Raw genomic sequence first — 15,250 nt, 5'->3', positions numbered from 1 at the left:
AATTTTCAAATCTGTGGGAAGCCCCGTGAGCTAGATGACAGCTCTAGAGGCCAGATCTGGCTGGGGGCCAGAGACTGAGTGCTGCTGTTATTGATCCTTCTGGACAAATGGTTCCTTGCAAAAGAAGAGGTCTAGACTTCATGGTCAGGGTTACCCCTTGTAGCCTGATGTTCCTAAAGAACAAATAGCTGTTCCACAGCCACAGCTGAATTGAAATGCTAACTTAATATAAAGAGTCACCCTCTTTGTCTCATATGAGGAATGTTGCATTTAATTTGGTGCAATATGGCCAATCTCTGATTTTCAGGGACATAAAATCTGCCAAACATCCATATTATTTTCTGAGAGGGTGATTGCAAAATAATTCATTAAATCTGATTTTAATTTTGTCAATGCTTTTGAAAAAAGTTGGTACTTTTCTTTTTTTCTTTCTTTCTGCTGTTTCCTTCTTCAGGGTTGACCACAGTTTAAAGTATCAGAAACACATACAATTGGCCCTACTCACAGCAGCAACTGGAGATAATTAATAGAACGCTCACTGTGCAATCACTCCCGGAGGCCAGCAATCACAGGGAAGAAAAAAAACAGTTTGCACTCCATGTAAGAAGGAAAGCTCTTAACTAATATAAAACCTACCTATGTTACATCATATCAATTTTAATCTCTGAGGACAACGTGTAGACAAGGATCAATATGTTTCAGCAAAAATGGATCTATAAAGTGCATCCCACTTTTATACAGCTATTTATATCATCAGCGCTTCCCTGCAATAAATGTATCCATTGAAAGTGCTTTTGAGTTTGAAGAGAAATGCTTTGTTAGACTGAGATAACTATGGGAAAACCCTACAGGGTGAAGCTACTTCCTGTTTTATCAAAACTATTCTTACTGAGTGTAAAATCACTCTATATGACACTGGTTTTCTATTTCTTAATGAGAAATCATTCAGATTACATAGAACAAACAGGCTATAGGTGGACTTCAGTGACAAGAAGGAAATAAAATTCCGTTCTTCATAAAAGCCGGCTGGCAGTCTATCGTTCATGGTTTGACTCCAAAATAATTATTGTCTTTTTTTGAGAAAGGTTTAAAACTTTCAGTCCCATGCATTTTAAATAGGATGCACACCAATCCCTGGCTTTTATGGGGCAATTTCACTCTGCAGATTTTTTTTTCCAGTCTTTCAACTGCCTTGTGTAGGTTTATTTCTGTATGCCTGTGCTAGCATATCCTGCTGAGAAAATGTCCTTTCTTTTCCCTTCTAGTAATCAAAAGATGGTATACCTTTATAAGAATGTTTGAAGGTGGAGAATTTCTAACTAGCAGAGGCACCCTCAACCTGTGCGCAAGGGTGAAATGAGGAGGTAGGGATCTGAGGCCTCAGTGTAAAGCTTTATGTTAAAACAACCCAACAGATTATGCTGGAGTCAATACTGACTCAGACAACCCTTCCCCCTGTTTCCACATGTGTTGAGTCTTTTTGATCTCTAGAAGGCACGAAAGGGCCCTTCCTTCATTCACACCCAAATATTCCAGAACACGAGACAAATACAGTCCATGTCCATATGTCTGCATAAGGCTGGGGTTTTGGCTTATTGGATTGGCCCAGCTGACTAACAACTAATAACAAGTGGGTGCCAATGAATGAAATATGCAATATGCTTTTCTGCTTTTCCTTTCTTTTAAGCAGGAGAGTAGTTGCATGATTGGAGACTGAACATTAACTTAGTCAGTTACATTTCAAATAATCAGAAAACACCTCCTCCTAGGGAGACTGGAACTCTTTTCCTGATCCTTACATTGACTTGCTACATGACTGTAGACATAGCACTTCCCCCACTCTTTGCTTCTGCTTTCCTTCCCATTTTTTGTGTTGTTTATTTACATTCCTTGTGCTTTAGGGGAGAAACTGAACATTACATCTAACTCAACATTTTTAGAGTATGAATGTTGATAAATTCACCGCTTCCCCTCCAAATAAATTTAGTTAAACCAGTTCACATGTCTGCACATTGCTGTTGTAGCCAGGATGACCCGGGGGTATGAGAGGAACACGGTTCAAGAGATAGTATCTTTTATTGGACCATGGTGTGTAGAAGACACATGTCACTGAGCTTCAGCACTGGTCCAGAAGCTACTTCTTTTCAGAGGCTCTGATATTGATTGGAACTGGCCCCTAAATATGATAAGAATATAAATAAGTAATAATAATTACATTTAAGCATAGTTGATGCAACTTGATAGACACATATAAAGACCTCACTCCATTTTAAAAAACCTGAAAAAATTCCATTTCTTCTGATTTTATTACATACAAATAGCAAATCAAGGAACCATTCACAGGTGAAACAGCATGCTATGAGAATCCATGTTAAAACCCCTGCTGACTCTACCTTTGTTAGTTCACTGGAGCTTTCCAAGCATCACACCTTTTCCATTGTTCTGCACCTCCAAATTATTCCCACGTGTCTCAACACTGTATTTCTCTGCAAAGTACAGGGTTGATATCGTTAATGTCTAAACTTCTTCTTTCATGAGACATCATTTGTCTTCATCCTTTCTTTGGGTCTGTTTGTATTCTGTCTTCTGGCTTACTTTCCCATCTTAGTTTTTCTTTGAATGAAATGTACTTCCCCCATTAAATTCACCAGTTTTCCATTTGAGATGGTCCTGTCATGTCATGCCCAATCTCCTGCATGTCTGTTGGTCATTGTCTTCATTTTACTCAACTTCATTTGCCATGCAACTCTGAGGATTGTACAGAGGCACTCCCTTTTCAGCTCTTATAATTTATTTTCTTACAGGTTAGAAATTCTGCCTGCATTACATCAATTCATTAATGTAAGGCCTTGGCACTAGGGTAAGGCAGCATAATTCCATTGATTTCCTTGGAACTGCACCCATTTTTTTTTCCATTGGAGGACCCAGACCAAGGCGTTTTTTTTTACCTCCTAGGGTAGTCTCTGGAAAATGTCTTGTGTACAAGGAGTGAAGAAAAATGTCTTTGTCACCTCTTACTTCTCATATGGCAATGGTGTTCATATAAAGGGAAGAGTAATTCTCACTTGTGAAGTTAGATAATAGAAACACTGACTCCAGGTAGATGCTGACTGTGCAAGAAACTCAATTAAAAAAAATGCATTTAATCCTGAACTGGAAATTTAATCAACAGAAACTGGGCAATGGTTTCAAAATGCCAAAAGATGTTAAGAACAAGAGAGTACATCTGCCCTTCTTCATAGATTCATAGATATTAGAGTTAGAAGGGACCTCAGTAAGTCATTGAGCTCAACCCACTGCCTGGAACAGAAAAGAGCACTGGAGTCAGAGCACCCCAGCTAGGTGCCTGTCCAGTCTCCTCTTGAAGACACTCAGGGTAGGGGAGAGCACCACCTCCCCTGGAAGCCCATTCCAGCTTCTGGCAACCCTTACTGTGAAGAAGTTCTTTCTAATGTCCAATCTAAATCTGTTCCCCATCAATTTGTGGCCACTGTTTCTAGTTACTCCAGGGGGTGCCCTAGTAAATAGAGCATCTCCTATCCCCTGCTGCCCTCCCCTGATGAATTTATAGGCAGCCACAAGATCACCTCTCAGCCTTCTCCTACGAAGGCTGAAGAGATGTAGGTCCTTCACTATCTCCTCATAGGGCCTTGGCTGCAGGACTCTGACTACATGAGTGGCCCTCCTCTGAACCCTCTCAAGATTCTCCGCATCCCTCTTGAAGTGTGGTGCCAAAAACTGGACGCAGTACTCCAGCTGCAGCCTCACCAGTGCCACATAAACAGCAAGCATCACCTCCCTGGACCTGTTCATTATGATAAAGTGTGGTTAGCCTTTTTGATCACTTTGTCACATTGATGACTCATGTTCGTCTTGGAATCAACTATGACTCCAAGATCCCTGTCCACTGCTGTGCTGCTGAGAAGGCCATCCCCCAGCCTGTAAGTGTGTTGGTGGTTCTTTTTGCCCAAGTGCAGCACTTTGCACTTATCTTTGTTGAACTGCATCCTATTTCATTCTGCCCATTTTTCCAACCTGTCCAGATCTGCCTGAATCTTTTTCCTACCCTCTGCTGTGCTAACTTTGCCCCATAATTTGGTATCATCTGTGAAGGTGGACAGGGTGCTCTCCATGCCCTCATCCAAGTCACTGTTGAAGACATTGAATAGCATCAGTCCAAGGACAAAGCCTTGTGGGACTCCACTGCCCACATCTTTCCAGGTCGATATTGACCTGTCCACTACCACTTTCTGGGTGTGACCCTTAAACCAATTTGCCACCCACCTGACCATGTAATCATCTGCATCACAGCCTGTCAGTTTATTTATGAGAACAGAATGAAATACTGTATTGAAGGCCTTCTTAAAGTTTAGGTAGATGCCATCTAACTCAACTCCTGCATCTAAGAATTTTGTGACCTGGTCATAAAAAGAAACAAAGTTAGTCAGGCAGGATCTACCAGCAATGAACCTGTGCTGATTTCCTTTCAGCATTATTTCCCCTGCTGGGCTCCCACAAATGTGATCCTTAATGATTTTTTCCAGAGTTTTCCCGAGGATAGAGGTGAGACTAACTGGCCTATAGTTTCCTGGTTCCCCCCTCCTTGAAAATAGAGACCACATTGGCCCTTTTCCAGTCCTCTGGGTCCTGACCAGAGCACCATGAGTGCTTGAACAGCTGTGCCAGTGACTCTGCTATGACACTGGCCAATTTCTTTAGCACCCTTGGATGAAGTTCATCCGGACCTGCTGATCTGAACACATCCAGCCCCTCCAAGTGCCCCTTCATTAAGTCTGTGGTAACAATTGGTGGCCTGGTGTCCCTCCTGTGTCTGTCTATGATCCAACTAGGAGATTTGTCTTGGTCTGTGTCTAGGAATACAGATGCAAAGAACTCATTGAAGAGCTCAGCTTTGTCACCACTCTCTGTCATCGGTTGCCCTAGTTTGTCCTGTAAGGGTCCTATGCTACCCTGCATCTTCCATTTGCTCTCTATATATCTGAAGAAGGACTTTTTGATGTCCTTAATTTTTGTCACCAGCCTAAGTTCTAATCCTGCTTTGGCCTTCCTAGCTGATTCCCTGCAAGTGTGAGCCAGAGAGGTATACTCCTCCTTGGTAGCTAACCCCTGTTTCCACAGCCTGTATACTAGGGCTGCGTGAAGCTTCAGGTGGTAAGTCAATTTGGAGGAGAGTTGGCCCAATTCGGTGGCCAAATCTCTGAATCTGAATTGAATCAGGGGACCAATTTAAAGGTCTGAATCGATTCAAAGCTCTCCAAATCTTTGTCAAAGATTCAGAGAGCTTTAATGATTCAGACAGTCCCCGGTGCTGCTAAGTACTAGGGACGGGGGGGCGGGAGGACAGAAGGGGGGAAATACGTCAACATGCCTCTTACTAGAAACACTGTGTTTTCCATCAGTCTCACCAGCAAAAAGTACAGAACAGTGCAAAAGTTCTTGGTCCTTCTCTTTAGTTGCTACCATTAGCCACTGCACATATGTCATGATACCAGCAAAACTGTTGTTTTAAGCTACTGTTGTTACACTCTTTCCTCCACATCCTGAACTGGAGTTAATCCTTTAGGTTGCTTTAATTTACCTCAGTTATGCCTGGACCCAAAGGACCATTATAGAGTTCACCCAGACATATGGGAACCGCCCATCACCACCACTCCCAACACTGCCACGTTAGGGGACCTGGATGTTGAAACCCCTATGCCTGTTCAAGTTAAGCAGTGCCTAAGTGGCACAAAGCTGCCCTGATAGAGTCAGATTAGTCTCTCTATGATTAATACTCAAATCAGAAGTCAGAAAAAGAAAGAATGAAGTAAACAAAATGAAGAAGAAATATATTAAGGCACCCAAAGCACTGGACATGATGAGGAATAACAGCAGAGAAAGAGGAATGTGTTAATATCCTGAATATAGAATGGCTGCAGGAAGTATGACAGTTGTGGAGAAAACAAAACAGAGCTTCACTATGCTGTCTACCAGCTGTCGTCTTAAGCATACTCAAGGCAATATATGAAAGATAAAACAGTGACCTTCCCACCCTTCTTTGCTTCAAACTGTTCAGCTTGTTACTTACTGTATTTTTATTTCTTTAAGATATACCTTTGTACTCTTTACAGACATTGTTATAACTCTCCTGTAGCACCTTGAGTCTACTTAGACTACAGCCCCTTGCTTAGTTCTGTACTTCTCTGTACTTTGATTTATATATCTCTCTGTGTTAGTCACCACAGCCATTGTTTGCCTTTTTCCAGGTTATCATTCTGTTTGTATTTTAGTTTGGTTTTATCTTTTACTCCTTGGCAATCTTCACTGCTTTCCTCTTCTCATTACTAACGTTTACCCACCTGAAAGCAATATTTGCCTCCCCAGATATCAAAATATTGAAGGGAATTAAAATTTGTTCTCAAAGTGATATTTTGTTGGTATTTTGTAAAATAAATAAATAGAATCTCAGGCTGGATTGTTCTCTCACTTACATCCCTGCATTGTCAGTATAATTCCCTTTAAAGTATTGGTGTTATCCAAGATATAAACTATTTAATTGAGATCAGAATCTAGCAGAGGTCCTGACATTTGCTGTGGTGGGGATGATCAATATGTGAAAATTAATTCTATACAAATATTGAGTAGGAATTCATACTGCTTCTTTGTTAGATGCAGTATTTGGTGGAGTAAAATCCAGATTTGTTAGCCCAACTGCAATTTTAAAGTCTTTAATCCTGACTGGGAATTTTTCTTCCTCCTTTGCTTGGTTAAAATACAACATTTTGGAGAATCAGTTGCATTCTAACATGCTGTACAGACACACAAATTCTTTTGGAGAAGAGACAGCAGGTTGTTAGATGCAGAATCCTTCAGCTGTTTTTCTTCACCCGTCTCTTCTGAAAGAATGAGAATAGTAGCAATCCGGTTCTCATAGATTCTTCTCTCTCTCCTGCGTACCATGACAAGACCTCCCTCCCCCCAGGCACTGTCTTTTAAACAGATCTGAAAATCACCCTCAGTGACAGCTCCTTTATTGCTTTTAGAAGGTATCATGAAAATACATATCCTTAAAACATGGTCCTCCTGGGTTGGTTTGAATAATGTACCTCTTTTTTTCCAAAGGTTTCCAGATAATGTACCACAGGGAAAAGCCTTTTATGCCCTTGAAGTCGTATCCCTTGCATGTTATATATCAGCCCCCAAATATATATCTTTTTCTAACAGTATCTCTTGGGTTTAACCTTTCTCTAGTACACATAGAAATTCCTTGTTACTTATGTTTATGGGCTGTACATCTGTGGTGTCCATTGCATATATTAGCATTTCCTATCTCTTGAAATGTGTTTCATTTAGAAAACAAGCTTTCTAGCACATCTCATCTTTTTTTTTCCTTTTTACTATGAACTGCTACCACAATGCCTTTGCTTTGTATAAACTCTAGAATTCTACATAGTTTCTTTTTACAAGAGGAAGCTGCTTGTCCAGTTTAAGTGACCCAGCTTATTTCAACTCATTTTCCAATGTTGTAAAGTCAGTTGGGGCAAAAATGGGCTGAAAGGACTGCAAAAAATGTAAGTGAATGCAAGTTGAGATGAAATAGTCAAACACAGCACTTTTTGGTGTATTCTGTTAGAAACTGTTCAGACAAATGGAGATCAAAGATGAACACAAAGTGCAGAGAAATGCAAAATGTGAATTATAGCACAAAATCCCTGCATGTCTGTGCATAGATTCCTTATGTCTAAGTCCTACTCTATTATTGTATTCTTATTGACTTAGGGAGCAATAACAATGGGAAGCTGAGAGAGGGAAGGGAGTTGGTACTGCACAGTTCTGGAGGCACACGGGTCATTTCTGACCCTACTGTGCAGTAGCTCATTGCTACTATGCAGTAGTGGCAGTGTCACGGTTAGTGCCTGCTGACACTATGTTGCTGTAGCAATGAGCTACATCGCTGTAGCTTGTTGCTATGGCAACATAATGTCTCATGTAGATGTGCCCACTGAGTAGAAGAAATGATAAGGAGAAGAGGGGAAAAAATACTTGAACAGGAAGCTCTCCAAGAGAAAACTGCAGTAGCATATGAAGAGTAGCAGATTCCAGATTTTGGGTAAGAAACAGCAGGAATATAGTACACATAGACACTTCAGCCAAATATGGTCTGGCAGCTTTGGCAACCATATGGGTTGTGGAATGCTATTATTTCTTTCTGGGTAATCAGAATCAAGCGTGCTCAGTGTTTACCAAGAAAACCTCTAATAAAGTGCTTCTCAAACTGGGACTGCAGGCTTGTACAGGACATATGGGTGGAAGGGGAAACCAGAAGGGAAAGGGGAAGTATAAATGGAGAAAAAGGAAGAATAAAAGAAATGAAGAAAGGCTCTGAAATGTCCTTTGCATTCCCAGCATGGCTAGAATGTGGTTGCAGTGACATAAAATGTTATTTTTCTATTTTAAATAGCATGAGAGTATATGGCAGTATAACAAACTTAAAAAGGATATGGGACTGAAAAACATTTGAAATCTACTGCTCTAAAGAAAAGACACATGCCAGAGAAAGATACATGCCAACACAAACTACCACTTTCTTTGTAAGTTCTTGTCTATACATGGAATGATTCCAGAATAACTGTGTGTGTAGACATTTAAATTTATAGGACTGTTTTATTCTGGTTTAGCTGAATTTACTTTGAAAATGGATTAAAATTAAAAAAAAAAAGTAAGGCTTCTTTATTTTGAATAAGAGTGCTTGCCCAGAGTAATTCAGGAATAGCCACTGGTCTTTACATACATACCTGCCCTGATCTGAATTAACTTTCAAGCTTAGGAAAGCCATAAGTCAGTATCAAACAAGGACTTTAATGTAGTTTTAAGACTTCCTGTGTTGCTGGAAGCACTGTCTGCCCTTTAATGTGACTTAAAATCAGGTTCCTTTCCAATTGTTGCCATGAAAGATCTCCTGGGTATTTTTAGCAACTCACTTAATGAAACTCTGCCTAGATAAATTCTCCTATATGGCATGTGATGGTGTGAACCATCACATAGGGAAAACCTTAGCAGCTGTCTTCAATTAACCATCAATCCTCCCAGAGGCTGTTGGGAATGGGAGATCTAGAGCCTATATATGTCTAAACCAGCTGCTTCTAAGAAGAAGCTGGGCTGGGGAGGGCCTGGAGAAAAGTTGCTTTAGATAAGCAAAAAATGAGACAAATAAGTAAAAGGTAATGATTTAGGAGGAAGCTGGGCACAGGTTAGGGTTTGTCTCCTTAGGAGACTTTGGACTTTCCAGAGGTATGGGAACGTATAGCAAGCTGAGCTTTAAAGGTTTGGTATATAAATAGCGCATCATCCCTTCTAATAAATGTTACATTCTGTTGGGTTTCCTCCTTCCTGCTAAGAACTGTTTAAGTCTCCTCCTGGTTTTCTCCTGGTCCCAGCACTGCTCAGCTCCTGCATAGGGTTTGTCGGAACCAAATGAAGGCCCCAAGGTCACGGTGGGCCGGGCGGTGGCTTGGATACGAGACAGGCGGGATTGTTGGCGAGGAGTTCTGAGGTACGTGACTCATATGGTTTCAAACAAAGATGGATTTATTGACTTACGCTTGTGAGGCGTAGGTGCTGATGCTTTCTTCAGTTACAGTTAAACAGACAACAAGGGGGTCTGTTGGCCCACAGGGTTCACTAGCAAGCCCTTGTGTTCTACTCCCCGGAGGGATAGGTGCGGCTGCCCACTAGCTAGTCCCAGGGCTGGTCAACAGCTTATAGTTGGAATACAAACAAACAAAACCGTAACTTGTAGAATAATGAACAATGTCGTGACGCCAGTCCAGTGATGGACAACGGGTGGTCGAAAGACAAAGCCGAGGTCGAAAGCCGAGATGCGGAGAAGTGGAGATGCAATCGAGGTAAGTAGGGATGATCCGAGTCGTGGTCAGTAATCGGTGCCAATATTAGTCAAATGCCAGGAGATCAGTATGATAGGAACAAGATGAGGTCAAAGACGAAGCGACAATCCGAGCGGGAGGAAACCGATAGGCCGAGAAGACTTACTGAGGAACAGTCCCTGATAAACAGCCTCTGTTCTCAGTTTAGCAGGTCTCCCCCCTTGGGAGGGGCTCACAAGCCCTTTATATGAATTTAGTGGCCAATCAAATCGCTTTCTCAATGGAAATTTCTGGTCAAATTACCTCATGCTATTGCTGTACTGAGCATGCGTCTGGTAAGGCTTTTTTCGTGACTGAGCATGCGTAAGCTGAAAACTAGGTCACACGATTGACAGACCTAGGGGTCGAGCAGGGGGCAAGCTTTGACTGCACTATGGAATTTTCCACTCACTCAGACTGTCTGCGCATGTCAGACTTAACTCGCTGTATTGGCAGCATACATATCTAAAAATTTTCTTTGACAGTGTTGAGGGAAGGTGGGAGCCAAGCAGCACTAAGACTGGGGGCACATGCATCTCACCCCGGTCCTGGCGCTGCTCAGGTCCCACCTCCCCCTGGCAGTGGGCAGGAGCCAGGCCATGGGCTGGGGGATCCCAGCTCATTTTTGCCCTCCCTCTGACTAAGTGGCTTGTGGGGCAGAGTGACCCCCAATATACAGAGGATAGTGCTTGCTGAGACCCAGCCCTGGAGGCTGGAGCAGGGTCTGAGGCTGCTGAGCTGGTGGATGCCTCCTTACAGTTCTTGATGACAGACTGATCCAGAAAGTTCATCCCAGCTTCCCCCAGCTCCTGCAAACAAAGCAAGGAGAGAGATGAGGGCATTGCTGCCATTTGGGCACAGGGCATCACCCCAAGCTAGAACTGCTAAGCCAGGATATGATCCCAGCTCCTAGCCAGATGCTGCATGTCCTGTGCTCCGGGACAGCTCCATCCGCTCCCCAGAGCTTGGGGTTTAACCAGGCAGCAGCTGTGACTCCCTGATGCCTGGACTGACTGGGAGCAAATTGCTCCCAGTCAGCATCTACACGTGTGCTATTGCACATTAAACTAATGCACCGTTTTCTAGTACATCTCTGTTAGCACTAACAAACTGCGCATTAGACTAATATAATGCTCGGTAAGCATGTGTAGACAGTGATACTTTATTAGATTCGTCTAATGCACAGCAAAGTGTCTCATGTAGATGCGGCCAGACTGATGATATACCTGTGCTAACTTCAGTCTAGTTAGCTTGGGTAATAATAGGGAAGGTGAGGCAGCATAGGCTGTAAGCTTCCAGAGATTGTGGGTACTTGAGCAACCAGCACATGGTGCTGTGTACTTGCTGAATGTTAATACAGAAAGTTCTGGTATCTCTATGTGTGGCGAAATATTCTATGATCACAACATAAATGTACTTTAAGGTGTGATCTATTCCATTCATTTGAGCTGGTACTAAGATATGCCAATGATGCTAAATATCAATCTTAACTATCTCCCTGCCTATCCAAGTATGTTTGAGAAAAGTACCTACTATAATGGCTCACACAATTAACTCTAAGTGGGTCCTAAAAGAGAAAAAGGTCATCTCTTCCACCAACAAATGCCAAAGCTCTCTTCCAATGGCTTTTTTAGAGAAAATAATTAATATTGCTACTTTAAAGAGTGACATTTAGATTCCAACCCCCATCATGATGAACACAAGTCACAATGTTTGATGCCTTTGCAGAATATCTTCCTTAGTTCTAGAACAATTCTAATTGCTTTATATTTCTGAGACCTGACTTTCTTAGTTTGTACATTATGCCTAAAGTTGCTTGAACTCAGTAATTCAGAGGTGATGTGGAACAAAATGTAAGCTGCTGAGTCTCAGTCTACAGGAGGACAGGATATAATTCAAATGAAATAGTCTACAAGATCATACAAACTGTACCAACTTAGACCCTCATCCTTGACTCTAAGTTGCACCAGGAAATGTAAGGTTGGTCACCTAGCTTATGATTAGGTTGCAGAACAGTTATGGTTTCTTGCTACATCTATTCTTAGGAGTTGTGCTAAAGGCCATCCCTGTTTATCCAATTGTAAGCAGGTACTTGCAATAGTGCGACTGTGGGGGAGGGGAAGGGGGGTACTACTGGGGCAGCAGTCCTGGGTGTCACCTTTGGGGGAAGGGCAGGGCACAAAAAGCAGTTGTTACCAAAGCAGCAGCTGGCCACACCACCACAATCAGCATGCCATGAGCTGGTGCTGTGCTGAGAGCTGCACAAGTGCCCCAGGCATGGAGCTGTGCTGCTATGCCTCCACGTACTTGGTGTAACAGAGGGCCCAGCCCCCTGATACTTTAAGAGAGGAAAACATTAATTCATAGTCCTGTTCTGCTGGAGACCACTGATCAAGGACCAGTGCTTTTGGGAGTAAGCAGGCAGAAGTTTTATAGGGCTGCCTGCAACACCTTGAAAGCTCTAGGCAGGAAGGAAGGGCTGAAGCTCAGCTGAGCTCAATACCATTGCGGGCTGTCTGCTCCTTGAGTGGATGTCACCACACCTGTAACTGGTCAGGAGCACGTGACCGGACAGAGTAGCACCCAGGGAAATATCAACCGAGCCCCAGAGCTAGAGCAGGTAGTCTGACCCAGGCTGTGCTAGAGAGAAGAGCTTCTTGCACCAAGCTGAGAAGCAGTGGGAACCATAAGGAGGCTTAAGAAGGCTACAGTTGTGGAAAGGCCATCTGGGCAGCATAGGTGCCTGGGGACAGCAGGCTCTGTGGCATCCAGCAGGAATTGAGGCTGGATGGATGTTTGATTGCTGCAGACTGGATTGTGGCTGCAGGAGAGGAGGAGGCCATGGGTGGGGTGCCTGGGAGGGTGGGGTGCCTAGGGTTTTATCCTGACCTCAGCCCTGCACTAAGGCTGAGGCCAGGGTAAAACCCTGCTAGGATCTTGGGCCCTGGGGGTTGCACAAGGTGAAGCTGAGTGGTGCTGCAGGGAAGCAAGTGGGGTCAAGGTGCACAGAACTAAAAAGATAGGACCCCAAGCCAGAGTGGACAGGGTCAGGGGGCCTAGCAGAAGCCAGGTGGGCTGATGCCACTACAGAGAGGCTAGGAGCCCTAGTGACTAGAAACTGACACAGGACCAGAGGGTCCAACAATAGATAATGAAATAACCCTTGTGAGGCATGGGCATGGCTACAGGGGAGGACAGAGTTTATGATTAATGCTCCTAAGAAGATTTACTGCTCTATGGCATTGATAGGGACAGTAGGGCAACAAGCATTGCCAAAGGAGCAAGGTAAGGGTGTAGCACAGCTGTAGTATCGGGCTGTGGGCTCATCAGGATAGTAAGTGGGTATACTGAGGAGTATGAGCAGGATCAGGGTGGCTACTAGGGGGTGCCACAGCTACCCTTGGCGGCTGGTCCTGCTACATTGGTCATATGAGTTATGGGGATGAAAGGTGGTTGGACACTATGCTAGACCCATCACTTCCTTGTGTGTCTCTGGCTATTGAAACTGGCATGCCTGAGGCACATTCACTCAATAGATCACTAGGCATGGGCAGACCTTGCCCCATGGAGGTGATCCAGAACTTTCCACTGGAATGTCTTCCCTCCCTGCCATGGAAACTTCTGCAAAAAACCCCCACAAAAACCAACCACCAAAAACCCCTCCTTTTCACAGGGAAAAACTAAATAGAGAGAGTTAAAGATATTTGGCATCTAGCATAGTTCAGAGGAGAAATAATCTGTGACCCTCACTACCACAGAGGCTGTTTCACCGAAACACTTGATGATACTGTGCCTTCAGGGAAGACATTACATAGCAAATCAGACCTAAACAATGGCTGCAGCAGCAAAGGCAGAACAAGCATGTATGTATTAGTTGCCTGGGTGAGGCAGGAGTAACTAGTTAAAAGTGACATTTGACTCACTAGTGTCACATTCATTTCCTAGTTCAAAAAATTATGGTATCATTGTGGGTATTATTGAGGTTGATTTTAATGATTACCACTGTTGACACAACTGCTAGAGCTGTATTGTGTATATCATGAAAAAGCAGACAGAGACCAAATCTTCCTAGTAATAACAATTGCTGAGGAATAGATAGGATGCTGCAAGCTGAGCCAAATGATCAACCTATTAGACCATCAAGTAGGATTTTTGGGCTTTGTTACAGCAGTCATGGATAGGGCCAGTAGGACAACAAGCATTGCTAAAGGAGCAGAGGAAGAGTGTAGCACAGCTGTAGTATTGGGCTGTGGGCTCAGCAGGAGAGAAACAGGACCAAGCATCCAGCTCAATCAGTTAAGTATCTGAATACATTAGCATCTGTCCTTCTTGATCCAATCCTGAAACTATCAGCCTTGTCCAGCAGACCTCAGAAGCAATAGAGTAACACATGGATGCTGATCCCTACCCATCACTAGCAGCTATGTCACCCCTGCTTGGTGGGGTTGGTGTACAATGAAGTTATTGCATTTGGTGCATTATTTCTGATGCTAGCTACTGTTATCATTGCAATAATGGGCATGTCTAAACAAGGTAGTTTGGTTGGTGAGGCAAAGCAAATCAGTGAGATTCCTTCATCAGCAGAGAAGGGTTTTTATTTGTTTTTAATGTGCCAGTTCCTCAGTTTGGTATAAACTGCAATAGTTCCCCCAAAGTCAGTGGAGTTGCCCTGATTCAGCAAGTAAGAATAACTCACTCCCTCTTCAACTGAGTTGTGGATTCATCTTTTCTGGTTTTTCAACTTTGATTTCACTTACCTGGCTCAAATAATTTATCCTTGTGACAGTTCTCCTTGCCTTCCAGTAGTCTGAGAGTACTGAACCTTACAAGTAAGGAAAATACAAGGCCTATTAAGGGCAGGTGGCTGCTAATTTTTGGCTGTTCCCACCACTACAGCTATATAAGGAATAGGCCAAAGGAAGTCCTGAATTGGCCTCAGTCTGGCAAAGAAGACTTCTAAGGCTGGGACCCTGAAAATGGGAACCCATGAAAGAGCAAAAGAGGACCAGAAGTAATGTTCAGCTAAATAATTAATAGAAATCATCATTTAGATTTGTCTTGGAAATTTGCTCTGTGAGTGCTGCCAGTGCAGAGGCTATCTTGTAAGCGTCATAGTAACAGGCCCTGCACGTGGCCTTTGCATGACCTATGGGCCTGTCACTCAAGGGTGACCTAGTTTCCCTGTCAGACGCATGCCCAGTGTGAGGGAGGATAACAGTGCACATGCCCAATTATGTTATATAATCAGACTAGAAAGTTCTGTGGAGTTTACATTCTGATTGGCTACCAAATTCTGATAAAAGCCTAGTGAGCCCCCTCCCACAGGG

The sequence above is a fragment of the Gavialis gangeticus genome, unplaced genomic scaffold (assembly GCF_001723915.1).
Source record: "Gavialis gangeticus isolate Ggan-Ray unplaced genomic scaffold, GavGan_comp1, whole genome shotgun sequence".
NCBI lineage: Eukaryota > Metazoa > Chordata > Crocodylia > Gavialidae > Gavialis > Gavialis gangeticus.
This window is presented reverse-complemented; position numbering follows the sequence as displayed.